We start from the raw sequence: 15,138 nt of genomic DNA, 5'->3' as shown, positions 1-15,138 counted from the left end.
AGCCTACTTTTGAAGCTAAACTCTCACTCAAGAAAAAGAGTAAGAAATCAAAGGCAAATCAATCAAGAAGTGAAGAAGAAGAATTGGAAGAAAGTTCAAACAGTGACCTTGAAGTTTTTGAAGCCCTAATAGCAAGGAATTATTCCAAAGGTAGAGGAAAATACAAAGGTAATGTTCCTCTGATCCGTTTTTCTTGTGAAAAAGTTGGTCACATTGCTACAAGGTGCCCAAACAGAGAAAACAAGGATGAAAAGAAAAATAATAATTACAAAGGCAAGAAGGAATTCAAAAACTACAAGGACAAAAGGTAAGAAATCTTATTTTATGGCTAAATATTCTAATAATAGTGAAGATGAAATGGTATATATTGTTGTAAAAGATGAATCTGATGATGAAGGAGATAAGATGGCACTTATCTCTCATGTTAGCAAAAATGATACTTGGATTATTGACAGTGGCTATTCACATCATATGACTAGAGATAAAAAAAAGTTTGAACATGTGGAATATTATGATGGTGGTAGTGTGAGATTTGGAAACAATGAACCTTTTTGTATAAAAGGAAAAGGATGTATTTCTTAGACCAAAGAACTTATATATGATAATGTTGATTGGGTTGAAGGATTAAAGCATAACCTACTAAGTGTGGCATAGTTGAATAACATTGGATTCAAGGTATAATTCATGGATGGAAAGGCAAAACTACTAAATGGAAAAGGAAATCTGGTTGGATCTAGCAAGCAAACAAAAGGTAATCTATTTTATCTTGATCTCAGTAAAAGTTCATGTTTTATTGCTCAATTAGAAGAAAGTTGGATGTGGCACAAAAGACTATGTCATGTAAACTTTGATAATCTAGTTAATATAAGCAAACACAAAAGAGTAAGAGGTATTCCTAGTTTGAAGAAACATGATATGGGCCTATGCAAAAATTGTCAAATTGGTAAGATGGGAAAGACTAATTTCAAGAGCAAAAACTATCATTCTAAAGAAGTCTTAGAACTTGTGCATACAGACTTATGTGGACCTATTGAAATAGAGAGTTACAGCGGAGATAAGTTTTTCATTCTTTTGTGGATGATTATTCTAGAATGATGATTGTAATATATCTTATAAAAAAATTCGAAGCTTTTCAAAAATTCAAGTGGTATTTGTCAAGAGTAGAAAAAGAAATTGTAAAGAAATTAAAATGTTTGAGATCGGACAGAGGTGGTGAATTCATCTCCAATGAATTCAATAAATTTTGCATCAAAAAAGGAAATAAAAGAAAAGTATCAACTCGTGGTACACCTCAGCAAAATGGCATAGCTGAAAGGAGAAATAGATCCATCATAGATTGTGCAAGAACATTGATGATAGAAAAGAATGTTGCAATCAAATACTAGAATGAAGCAATCAGCACTACAGTACATACCTTGAAGAGAGTACAACTAAAGAAAGTCTCAAATCAAACTCCTTATGAACTATGGTATGGATACAAACCTAATGTAAGTTACTTGAAAGTGTTTGGTAGAAAATATTATATCTTGAAAGAATCTAGAAAAGGAAAATTTGATGTCAAAGGTGATGAAGGCATATTCCTAGGATACTGTTGCACAAGTAAAGCATACGAATGTTTGAATTTGTCTACTCATAAAATCATAGAAAGTGCACATGTAAGAATTGATAAGTTTGTAGAAAAGAGAGAAAAAGAAAGTAGCAAAGAGCTAGAGGATTATAGAAGATCTATTTACTATGAACCTAATACCCTGCAAAACCTATCTGGAAGAAAGGAGACTTCACCTCCTGAGTCCACAAAATCTCCAACAGTTACCAAGATGCAGATAGTGCAACTTGAGTCACAATCTGAAGGACCCAAGTTAGAAGTTATCGAGCTAGAGCAAACTGAGCCTGAAGGATCCAGGTCACAGACAATGGAACCTAAGCTAGATACTAAAGTTCATTATGAAATCAATGAAACTCATTCCAAATCCAAAGAACTTTCATTATCAAGATATGTTAGAAGGTATCATGCATCTAATTAGATCATTGGAGACAAATCAAATGGAATAATGAAAAGAAACAAATTGAAAGGTTCATGTTTACTCGCTGAATTTAAACCTAGAAATGTTAAAGATGCTTTGGATAATTAAAGTTGGATTGATGTAATAAATGAAGAAATAGAACAGATAGAGAAGAGCAAAACTTGGTCTCTTGTTCCTAGACCCAAGGGAAAAAATGCAATTGGCACAAAGTGGGCATTCAGAAATAAGCTAAATGAAGATGGAGACATTTCTAGAAACAAAGCAAGATTGGTATGTAAAGGCTATTGTCAAGAAGAATGTATTGATTATGGTGAAACTTTTGTTCTTTTTGCAAGATTAGAAGGTGTTAGAACTTTATTAGCATATGCAACTCACAGAGGATTTAAAGTGAATCAAATGGATGTCAAATCTGCATTCTTGAATGGAATTCTTGATGAGGTAGTCTACATTGAACAACCAAAAGATTTTGTAGATCCTAGAAAAAAGGACATGGTTTGCAAATTACACAAGGCATTATATGGACTTATGCAAGCTCCAAAAGCTTAGTATGAAAGACTTCATAACTACTTAATACATATTGGTTTTCAAAGAACAAATGATAACGATAGCCTGTATATGAAAGAAGGACCAAACAAGAAGATTGTGTTGGCAGAATATTTGTTAATGACGCTTTGTTCGTAGGAAATGATGACTTGTGCAAGGCATTTTCAGAAGAAATGAGTAAAGAATTTGAGATCTCTACGTTTGGAAAAATAAAATTCTTTGTTGGATTGCAGATTTAGTAGAAAAAAGATGGCATCTACATTGCTCAATCTAAATATATCAAGGAGATACTAAAGAAATTTGGAACGGAAGATTCAAGACCAGTTGGAACCCCTATGTCTACTAGACATTAAATTTTCAAGAACAATGATTCCAAAGAGGTAGATCAGACCACATACGGATTGATGATTGGAAAATTCCAGTATGTACTACATATAAGGCTTGATATTGCATTAACAATCGGTATGGTGGCAAGATTCTCAGCAAATCCCAAAGAAAATCGCATGATGGAAATCAAGAGAATCATGAGAATTTTGAAAGATATTGTTGGTGTTTTGAAACAACACAGTTTCAAATAACCTTGATTAGAACAAGATACATCTAGGAGCAGCCACTTCCCATCTTCAACATACCCTTTTAGGCACTAGGCCAAATATAAGGCTAGACCCTTCTTCTACTTCAAGCTCTGCAAAACCTAGGTGGGTGAACCTCAAATTCACTTATATGGTACCAGTACTAAAACATACACTTGAATCTAACAAAGTTTATAAAACCCTTAATCTTCTAACACTTATGCAAAGATCTCAAACATGGAATAGCTAATAACATGGTCAAAAAAAATGCTAAGCTAAGTGAGGGCATCCTTTTTAGTTCTTCAACATTAAAGGGAAAAATATTTGATTAATGATGTTGATTTCAGCAAAACCTCAAATATGTAGGAGTAAGAACAAGTTGATTTTGTAGCTAATCAATGCCTTATCTATTGATTCCACAAATTAAACGCATACATCTATGATACCAATGATATATTCCATATATCAAGATATCATATCTATCCTATCATTTTGTGAATCAAACATCAATGCTCATAAAGACCTCATTCTCATGAAATATCCTTCTCAAAATAACCAACAACCCTGGCAAATAGATCAAGCATTTACTTGGCGCTTTATTCCAACAGCAAAATATATTAGACATATAACCTTAAGAGGGTGCAAATGGGTCTTAGTTCTTTTTCCCCAACCACATAAGATTGCAGATTACAAAGATAGAAGACGAGAATCAGAATGAAAATAAGGAATTTCCTGCTAATTTGTATACATTTCTTTGAAACTATACATTCAAATGCATGTAAAACAACTCACAAAACCACTAAATAGATCAGAACTAGCTATATTATCTTCATTAGTATTTTTCATACAAGAGAAATATGTTGAAGAATGTGGTGTCATGGTGATGAAAAAATATCAAAACTGCAACCCTAGTCTCACAAATCTGAAAAAACTCAAGATTGGAACATACATGGTATCACAATAGTGAGAAATTTTCTCCAAAACTAGAATCATTACCATGAATCAGAAAGAGAGAGAGATATAGGAAAAGAATGAAATCCCAGATCTGATCTAAAAGTGACATGTGTCCACTTGAATCTTCATTCTTTGTAGTTGTAAAACATCTCTCCTCTTTCTACCCCTGAAGTTTGATTTGGTTTTCATCATTGTTTTGTAACATTCCTAACATATCTCTTCATCAATGATGAAAACTCTTGTGTTATGAAAATACCTAAAATACATCATGAAATGCTAATAATATCCTTATTCAACTAACTTGGAACTAATAAAACTTGACCCTAACTATATTTTTACTGCCTTTTACACACATTTTTTTCATCACCCTACTACAAATCACATTTGAACTTCAATACCAAAATGCATTTGCAAATTGAGAATCTGTGACAAAACCTTGTATAACCTAAGTAGATGGCTTCTTGTGTGAAATAAACTTCAGAAATGAAAATTTTGTTCGCTCCTGATTTCAATGATATATAATATTGCTATATTTGCTTATGAGAAATGCCCAAAATCTCATTTTGAAAATCATGCCCCTGTTATAGCTCTATCATCTACACTTGTCTTTTAAATTTTTACAAAAAAAATAAAAAATAACCTATAGTTCACATTCTAGGTTATATTCTTTTTTAAATTTAAAAAAATTTTGCATTTGATTATTTAAAAACACTTAAAAAATCAATCATAAATCATTTTTTATTTTTTGCATTAAACCTGAATCTGAGTCAACCAAGTTTTCTTTTTTGCCACGTGGAAGCATGCCATTGGTCAGTTTCTACCACATCATCATCCACTCGGGTTCCATGTAGCACCCTCTAATTGTTTGAAACATCACTGCAACATGTCAATTTGTGATTTGTTGCCCAACCACACAATCATTGCTGTATCACCTACTGACTAGACCGCCATGTCACCTTCAATGGGGGTTGTTGCCACATGGAAGCTAGGTGTTTCCCCACATTCACATTTAGTAGCTACTGACTATGAATCTAGGAATGTACCCTTGCAACACGTGGCACTTTGCACCACGTGTCACCTCAAAATTTGTGCTAGGCTAGAGGGTCTTCTGCCAAGTGTTGAAATGTGAATCACCCCCCATACCACCACGTGTCACTTTCTGGTAAGTTATTGGGTGCCACATCATCGTCCATTCAACTAGTTTGTTATTCAAAATTTTTCTATACGTACACTTCCACTAATGTGGCTTGACCCCACATGCATCTACTTAATCTTGTGTCTCCAAAGACCATTGCCTTTAAATAATCTAATGGTTTGTGCTTTCATATGAAAATAACTAATAAGAACATCACACTAAAAATGTAGGATATACATACAAAGCTATATTTAAAACTCCAAGATGATCTAGTCATTCCAATTTAGTGTGCGTGAGAAAGTCAAGATTCCACCTCCATGGTGTTACTTAGGAGGTATACATTGATAGGGCTTCTCCTCATTTATGACTCAGACATCCTCAACAATCGGTCTCCCCTTTCTTGTTGTTTTAGGAACATCCTTCAATTTTTTTTTACAAGGCAACGACTAAAATGAAACAAAAACTCATCTTGTAGGGATGGTTCTTAGGCATGGCAACAAATTAGACTTTGGGCTATGCTCCTCATGGGAAAGTGCCCTATCCTAAGTGAAAAGCTCTAGCTTCCTATTTAAAGACTAGACTTGCAATCTAGTCGATTTCATTACTCCAAAATATTGCTTGTCATATACACATGAATCATATCAAAAAAAATTCCCAAACACTCTCATGGTACTAGGAGTTAAAACACGCAGCAATTTCACCCACGCATATCAGATCTTGTGATCAACTTGGTCTACCATTTCAATAGACTCTGATGTCTCTACTCGGGTCTCCCACTTTGGTAGCATTCAATCCTCCCATCCTTTCCTTTCTTTGATTATGGCATAGAATGGTGACCTTCTTATGATTTCAAAAATGTCCCTTGTGTCTAAGAGACCCCTACTTCTGGCAACTAATCACTGCAGGTTCCTTAGTCAGCAATAGGGTCTCTCCTTCAAGTTTGAACATAGAACATAGTGCTCCCATAAACAAATCCCCTTGTGTCTACAACTAGAGTGAGGAAATGTACTTTCCCTTTTGTCATGGAAAAAAACTTCATTGCCATCACACTGCTCCACTAGATAGGCTTCTCCAACACCTCTTCACTCAATGTATTAGAACAAAACAACTAGAAAAACACATGAAGGCATTTCCTTTTGACTTAAGCTCCATCCCAAAATAGATGCAACTTCCTCCATTCAAGTGATACTATTACTAATTTATTTGAAAAATTTAATTTATAAATGTGCAAATAACTAGGTTGATTATGGGAGTGTTTATCTAGTTAATGCGATCTTGTTTAGCAATCTGTTATGAATTGTGGGACTCTTATTTTAAATTACCCCCCTTTCTCTTTGCATGTGAAGCTCGGCCTTCCCTCCTCTTTTACATTCCAAGGTGCTTCATATGTCCCATTTAAGTATTTTATTAAACAAAATAATTCATTTATCCTTTTTTCCCTATGAATAAACTATTGGAAAGTTTGACTGGTGATAGTCTCCAACTCTTGTTAGTCGTGAAGAGGGTATGAACAATTTTTCACTGAATGTCCATTCCATCGCCAGTAAGGATATATGCATGTTGGGAACCAATTTTTTACGTAATATTACATTGAACACTCTAAGAATCCCTTTCAATATCTCACTCTTCAAAACATCTTTTATTCCTTGAGCATTTTATTAGTCTGATGCAATTAGTTGAGCACCAAAGAGGGTCTGACTAAAAATAAATCATTTTCAAACACTTGACATCTCAGAGTGGCCTATTAAACATTTGACATCGACTAAAAACCACTCGATCACTACTGATTCAACTTTTAAAACTCAATTCACCTTTTTTTGCAACTTGTCAATTTTATGCCAGGAGGTCCTTTGACTGACTTTAAAAACTTATCAAAACACCTGATAGGGTTCTGAAGATAGATCCATTGATTCTTTGTTCCACATTCTTTCACCATGTCAAATCTTGTCTCATGATGAATTATTAGACAAAAGATATTAACCATCAAAGTTACCCCTTCAGAACTGCCTACAAAAAAAATGTCAAAAAACAATAAATTGTGTTCTACTTTAGCTTTGAAATCTGGGTAAACATACACTTGGGGAAACCAAAAATGGGGTGTTGGTTCACTGTCATGTAGAGATATATAAATCTACAATTTGGGCTCATAACCAATAATAGGACGCATTTGGTGAGCAATCAAAGTAGGCTACTTAGATTTGCAAGACTAGAAACACTGGTAGAAAAGAGGTTTTTGCAAAAGGAATGGACCTGGGAAAGAGTGCAGACGGATTCATCAAGATTTACAAATTGGCACACTTAAAGAATTTTCAAAGGAGAACACAATGATACAATCAATTTAGTCTCACCTATCATGGATTCAGAGTTATAACATCCTAAATAGGGGTACTGACCAATCTACACCTTTTGACAGCAATAAAACTTTACAAATTGCTTTTGGAATCGTGTTTGAAAACTAATCAAACAGATTTTTCATAAGCTCAAAACTAAAACATAGCAAGTCTCTAACTTTTAGAATGTCGTGTAAAAGGAATTTTCTCATTTTGGTCAATTGGTTCAAAGTTATAACAATTCAAACAGGGCCTACCAAAATTCTAAACAATTTGGATCAGTACAACAACAATAAATAATCAACTTTGAGAGATTCAAAACCTAGACAAAACATATTGAAATGACTCAAAATTTAAAACATAGGTTCTCTGTTATGGATACTAAACACTCCCAAAGTGGTTAGTCATGAAATATTACTAGGTGTGAGATATTCAATCTCAAACTTAGCCTTTTGTCATTGTTTAACACAGGCAAAAATGTAGATTTGGACATTGCTCAAAACGGAACTTCACAGAATGACTCAGAATGACAATTTATCTTTATGGAATGAGTGGATATACTGAATGAAAGTTTTTAGAAACATTAAACACATCTTAGGCGTCAAAAGAACAAATGGTTACACATGCATTAAATGTGCTTAAAAGGGCTCAAAAGCTTGGAATGGTACTCAAATCGAGAAGGTGATTTTGAGTCCCATCAGGAACTGAAGACTATGGTTTATGGTACAAAATAGGGTGGAATTTGGACTTAAAATTATTTACTAAGTTTTATTAGGTGGGAAGTATTGATGACAGTGTTGGGACTCAAAATTCAAGGTACCATCCAAAAGATTAAGCCCTATACGTGCTTTTTAATGCATGTATACTTGGTTGTACTTGTGAGGCCTAAGAGGTCTTTAATGTTTCTAAAACCTTGAATTTATGATATCCACTCATCTCATGAAGGTAAATTTTCATTCTAAGCCATTCCGTGAAGTTTCATTTTGAGCAATGTCCAAATTTGCATTTTTGCCTTAGTGTCAAATAGGGACAAGAGAGTATGTTTGCATTTGAATATCTTGTAAGAATTAATGTTTCATGATTCACCACTTTGGGAGTGTTTAATTTCCATATCAAAGAGCCTATGTTTCATATTCCAAGTCATTTCAAATTCATTTGACTAGGTTTTGAATTCCTCAAAGTTGGTCATTTATTGTTGTCATGCTAATGCAAATTGTTTTGAATTCTGGGAGGCCCTGTTTGACTTGTAATAACTTTGAACTAGTTTATTTAAATGATAAAATTCCTTTTGTGTTGCATTCTACGAGTTAGAAACTTACTATGTTTCAATTTTGAGCTTATGACGAATCCATCTGATCAATTTTCAAACGTGATTCCAAATGCAATTTCTAACTTTTTACTAGTGTCAAGTAAGGCAGATTGGTCAGTACCCCTATTTGTGATCTCATATCTCAAAATTCATTATAGGTGAGATTGAATTAATTGTACCATTATATTCTACTCTAAGAATACTTCAAGCATGAAATTTTTTAAACCTTGACGAATCCGTCTGCACACTTTCCCAGGTCCACTTCGTTTGCAAAAAATATTTTTCTGCCAGTGTTTCTAGTCTGCAAATTCTAAGTATCCCACTTTGACCATTCACCAAATTTTCCCTGTTATTTTCCATGAGCCCTAATCCTAGATTTATACTCCCCTTGTGATAGTAAACCAATGCCCCTGTTCCAGTTCCCCCAAGTATCAGTCTAACCTATTTTCAAAACCAAATCCGAACGTGTTTTATGGTTTTCTGACATCTTTTCTTGAAGGCAATTTTGAGAGGGCAACTTTGACAGTCAATATCTTTTGGCTTAAAATTCTTCATGAGATGAGATTCGATAGGGTAGGAGTATGCAGAACAGAGAATCAATATTGTTGATTTCAAAGCCTAGTTATCTATTCGAGTCAATTTTTAAAGCCAACCGATAGGCCCTATTAGCAAAATATCACAATTTGCAAATAGGATATGAAATGAGTTTTAATGATCAATTAGTGCTTGAAATTAATTCTATTCAATATGAGATGATGAATAGATCAATTTAAGATCTTAGTCGTTTGAAAATGAATTTTTTTTAGTCAGACCCATTTTGGGGCCTAACTGATGTTATCAGATCAATAAGGCATTGTGAGATTTTCAAGGTAACTAAAAAGGGATTAAAATTTCATATTCAAATGATGATGTAAAAAATGAATTGATACAGCTTCATGGTGAAAATAATGAACTTCAACATAGGTTTTCAGAAAAAGACTCTAAAGCAAAAGACTTGATGAAATGCTTAGCTCACTGTAAAGATCTTTGGAGAAGGTAGAACTGAAAGTTTCTCAGCTTCAAGAAAGAAATGATGACTTAGAAAAGAAGTTTCTATTTATGCAAGAATCTCTACAAATATAAAATACAGAGAATGAATCGACGCAAAAGTAGTTGCCTGCCAAGGCACAGGAGCTAGATCTATCAACAATACAAAGCGAAATCCATTGTATTGTCCTTGTATGAGGAAAGTCCACAATGCGTCATTGGACTAAATAAAAAAAGGTTAAATTTGACTAAGAAAGTAGTGAAACTGACTTGTTGAGGCAATTGAGCCCTGCACATGGTTGCTTCCCATTTTTAGATGTCTCCATTAACGATACCCAGAAACTTCTCCATGGCATCTTCAACTTACTTTTCATTCCACATAGGTGTTTGACTTTTATGCATTATATGTTGGGCCCATTTGCCGTTGCACCAAAATCCATGACTTATAGTGAACATGGAACACCACATAATTAACCACCTATGGGTAGGGGAGCGCGTTGCATCACCCAACAATCTCCCCCTCGATGCACATACCAGGTGCTTACGTGGGTTGGGAAGGCACCGAGGAGATTTGAACCCATGACCAGGCCAAAACCAGGCTCTGATACCAATTGTAGGGCCCATTTTCCATTGCACCAAAAGTCATGATTGTTAGTGAACATGGAACACCACATAATTAACCACCTGTAGGCAAGGGAGCGCATCGAGGGGGAGATTGTTGGGTGATGCGACGCACTTCCCTGCCCACAGGTGGTTAATTATGTGGTGTTCCATGTTCACTAACAATCATGGATTTTGGTGCAATGGCAAATGGGCCCTACAATTGGTATCAGAGCCTGGTTTTGGCCTGGTCATGGGTTCAAATCTCCCCGGTGCCTTCTCGACCCACGTAAGCACTTGGTATGTGCATCGAGGGGGAGATTATTGGGTGATGCAACGCGCTCCCCTACTCACAGGTGGTTAATTATGTGGTGTTCCATGTTCACTATAAGTCATGGCTTTTTGTGCAACGGAAAATGGGCCCAACATTATCTAGATATTTGTATCTCTATTTTGATATATTACTATCAAATATGGCATCCACTTCAATTGATTTTATTCTCAAAGAGTGTCAACCAAGCGTACCTGGTGAAGGAATGAGAGCAATATGAAATGAAGGAGGAAGAATTGATGAGCCAATTAGAAATATCAAAAAGACATGTAGAGGATTTACTATCAAAGTTGTAAGGTATAATGGAAGAAGTTAGTAATAGGGGAATTAGATTCTTTTCTTTTTGAAACATCTACCATCCCTTTTTTCCCCTTAATCTGTAGAACTTTTCAAAGGGTAGTGATAGTTTTTGAGAATTATCAATTGCAAAAGGGGGCGTGGAATTCTGAAGGAGACGTCTTTTTAACAACACTCCTATAGCAATGTATCTAGCAAGCCCAACCAGCATAGAGCAAAGGGGTGTTTTTATTTTTAGCATCGTGAACCTTGGAGGAGTGCTCCATTGCATTGTCAACAGCATGTAAAAGGAAAAAGTGTTGATGGCAAGGCAGCCCACAACTTGCAAGAAGTTAGCAGCAAGAGGGAGATTATAAAGTTCTATAGTTGGAGCAAAGCTCAGTAGAGAAAACAAAAGGGAGAGCACCCCACGTGGATGAGTTAGAACACTAGGCAAAAATACCAATAGAGGGATCACTAGACCATAGCAAGCAAGGATTTTTATGGTGCAACAATCTACAAAAAATAGAGCATCGACGTCAGCGAAAGGCTCCAATATATGGAAGAAGAGAATGGGCCCATTTTGAAAGGAAAAATTGCAGTAGTTAAGGGGCATCCATGACATTGAAGTAGAGAAAAAAAATTTAGAACCCACAAAGGAACAGAGGCAGTTGGCTCATGAGATATAAGAGTAGAGGAAGATGATGAATAACACAATAGTCCCACATTGCCCGTGATTAGGCTTCTCTATGTATTTAAATTCTCTGACACTTATCATTCGTATTTTCTTAAAGACAAATGGCTTTTGGAAGCCCAAACTTGTGTGTGGGTCCCAAGCTCGAAGAAGATGTAAAGAAATTTTGACACCTGGCTTCAGTTGAGACAATGACATGGTAGAACACATGGACCTAAGAACGATTCCAAAAATGACACATGGCTACCCAAGAACCAATCATGGGATGACAAGTGGCAAAGAAGACTCCAGTTGGGTGTATATTCTAGTATGCTAACATGGCATGGGGGAACCATGTCACACAGGCACATCCCCACATGCACAATTAGCAACCTATTGACTATAATGTAGGGAAGCACCTAGCTGACATGTGTCAGTGGGCCCCAATCAGAGATGATGTGGAAGTTTGAGTGATTAGATGATGACACATGGCCACATCCAACAAGTGGTGCATTCCCACATTATAGAGATGCGCAAAGTTTAAGTAATGTGGTAAAGCACCTGATCACCAGTTGGAAATGGGCCCCAATCAAAGGTGACATGGTGTTCTAGTCAGCATGGTGACGACGCAGTGATAGAGCAGTCCAAGAATGATTGAAATGCTAACATGTGATGCTAATGTATAAGCCTATTGGAGGGTGCTACATGGCACCAGGTGGATGGTGATGTGGTAGGTACCAACCAATGGCATGTTGCCACATGGAAGAAGTGGTCAAACCATGGATTGACCCAAGATGCATGGGTAAGGCAAAAAATTAGAAATGTTAAAAAAGTGTTTTTAATTATTTTTGTCCAAAAGTCATGTACAATTTTTTAAAAAAATTTAAAAGGTTACAACCTAAAGTTTAGACTTTATAAAATATGAAATTTTGCATAAAATTTTAAAAAGATAAAGTGCAGACTTGAGGCCATAGCAGAGGTATATTTTTTAAAAGTAGATTCTGGGAATTTTCAGTAAGCAAACATACGAGTATTATATATTACCAAAGCTAGGAGAAGACAAACTTTATGTTTACGAAGTTTTTTTTTGCACAAAAATCCATTTGTTCAGGTTATATGAGGTTTTCTCCCAAATTCCCAGTTTGCAACTACATTCAAGTATTGAAGTTCAAATATGTTTTCCAACAGGGTGATTAATTGAATGGTCATAAAAGGCAGTAAAAATATAGTTACAGATCTCATGGGTAGAAAGAGGGGAGATGTTTTACAATAGCAAAGGATGGAGATTCAAGTGGACGCATGTCATCTTCAACTTAGATCTAGGATTCCATTCTTCCTCTATATCTTTCTCTTTCTCATGCATTGGGGGGGTTTGGTTCTAGTTTTGGAGAAAAATTACTCACTGTTGTGATACCATGTGCATTCCAATCTTGATTTTTCTCATATATGTGAAACTAGGGTTGTAGTCTTTATGTGTTCTCATCATTGTGACACCACATTCTTCAACATATTTCTCTTGTATGAACAGTAGTAGTGAAGATAAAATAGAAAGTTCTAATTTGTTAGGCATTTCTATGTTTTAATCTCATGCATTTGGATGTATAGTTTCAAAGAAATGAATAAAAATGAGTAGGAATCTCTTAGTTTCATTCTGATTCTCATCTCCTATCTCTTGAATCTACAATCTCGTGTGGTTTAAGGACAAAGAACTAAGACCCATTTGCATCCCCTTAAGGTTGTATGTCTGATATATTTTTCTATTGGAACAAAGGGCCAAGTAAATGTTTAATATGTTTGATAGGGTTGTTGGTTATTTGAGAAGGATACTTTATAAGAATGAGGTCTTTATGAACACCAATGTTTGATTCACAAAGTGATAAGATAGATTTGGTATCTTGATGTATGGAATATGTCACTGGTTTCACAGATGTATGTATTTAATTTGTGGAAATTCCCAATGGATAAGGCACTGATCAACTATAGGATCAACTTGTTCTTATTATTGTATATTTGGGTTTTTGTTGAAATCAACATCGTTAATCAAATATCTTTCCCTTTGATGCTGAAAGAATTGAAAAGGATGCCTTCACTTAGCTTGTGGATTTCATAAAGCTACAATTTGTTACTACATATCTTTTTCATTGTATGACGATAGGAGAAACAAGGGTTTCATCTACTATTAATAGTTTCACATTTTATGTTTTAAGCACTAGTACCATATAAAGAATCTATATGTCCACCCACCTATTACAGAGCTTGAAGTAGAAGAAGGGTTTAGCCTTATAGTTGGCCCAATGTATGAAAGGATATGTTGAAGATAGGAAATAGTTTCCCCTAGATGTATCTTGTTCTCATCGAGGTAATTTGAAACTGTGTTGTTTCAAAGCACCAATAGGCATAAAAAACACTAGTGGTGGAGCATTCTTCCTTGGTAAAAGACTAGTGTCTTGGACAAGCAAGAAACAAAATTGTATATCTTAGTTCACAAAAGAGGCAAAATATGTGGCAGCAATAGCTAATTGTTCTACTATTGTTTGGTTCAAACATCTGATGGCAGGTATGAAGATAATGATCAGGGATCCAGTAGTCATATACTATGATAACACCAGCGCAATCAATATATCAAAGAATCTAGTGATGCATATAAAACAAAGCACATTGCTATATAATATCATTTCTTGAGAGAATTGGGTCAAGATCAAAAAGTCATATTGGAATATGTGAATACAATAGAAAAAATTGCAGACATATTCACCAAGCCATTACCTAAGGATGCATTTTTGTATTTGAGAGGTAAGATATGGGTCATTCCCCTATCTAAAGCTCACTAAATGAAGTTTAGTGATGCATCAACTAGAGCATGTTGGATCAATCAGTTGTTGTAGTATTGACAAGGGTATATTGCAAATGAATCTGTACTTGAGGTACATTAATATTCACTAAGCATTGTATTTTGCATGAGATGTCAAAGAGGGAGAAGTATACTACCATATCTGATAGAATTTTTTTTGAAAATAAGGAGAAGTTTTTTGTCATAGAAAGTTTGATAAAGAGATGTCAAAGATGAAGAAAAGAGATGTTAAAGAGGGAGAATGAACTTGGCAGAAGTTATTGTAGACAAAAGTTTTCTAACAGAAGGAGAAACTGAAGGTAGAAGAGTTTACACTAATAAAGGGAGTTCTCATGGATGAGAATTAAAATGAAACTAAGGATATGTTCCTTACTTTATTCTTGCTCCAAAAATTTCATTGTATTATGACATGTTGTGTTGTCATTAATGCCAAAGTGGGAGATTTTTAAAACAATTGATTAATTATGTATTGTCTTTGATGTTACACAAAATATCATATCATTATTAGTCAATG

This window comes from Cupressus sempervirens, chromosome 4 (genome assembly GCF_028749045.1).
Source record: "Cupressus sempervirens isolate cs-2001-9-10 chromosome 4, ASM2874904v1, whole genome shotgun sequence".
Taxonomy (NCBI): domain Eukaryota; kingdom Viridiplantae; phylum Streptophyta; class Pinopsida; order Cupressales; family Cupressaceae; genus Cupressus; species Cupressus sempervirens.
Note: the sequence above shows the minus strand (reverse complement) of the source record.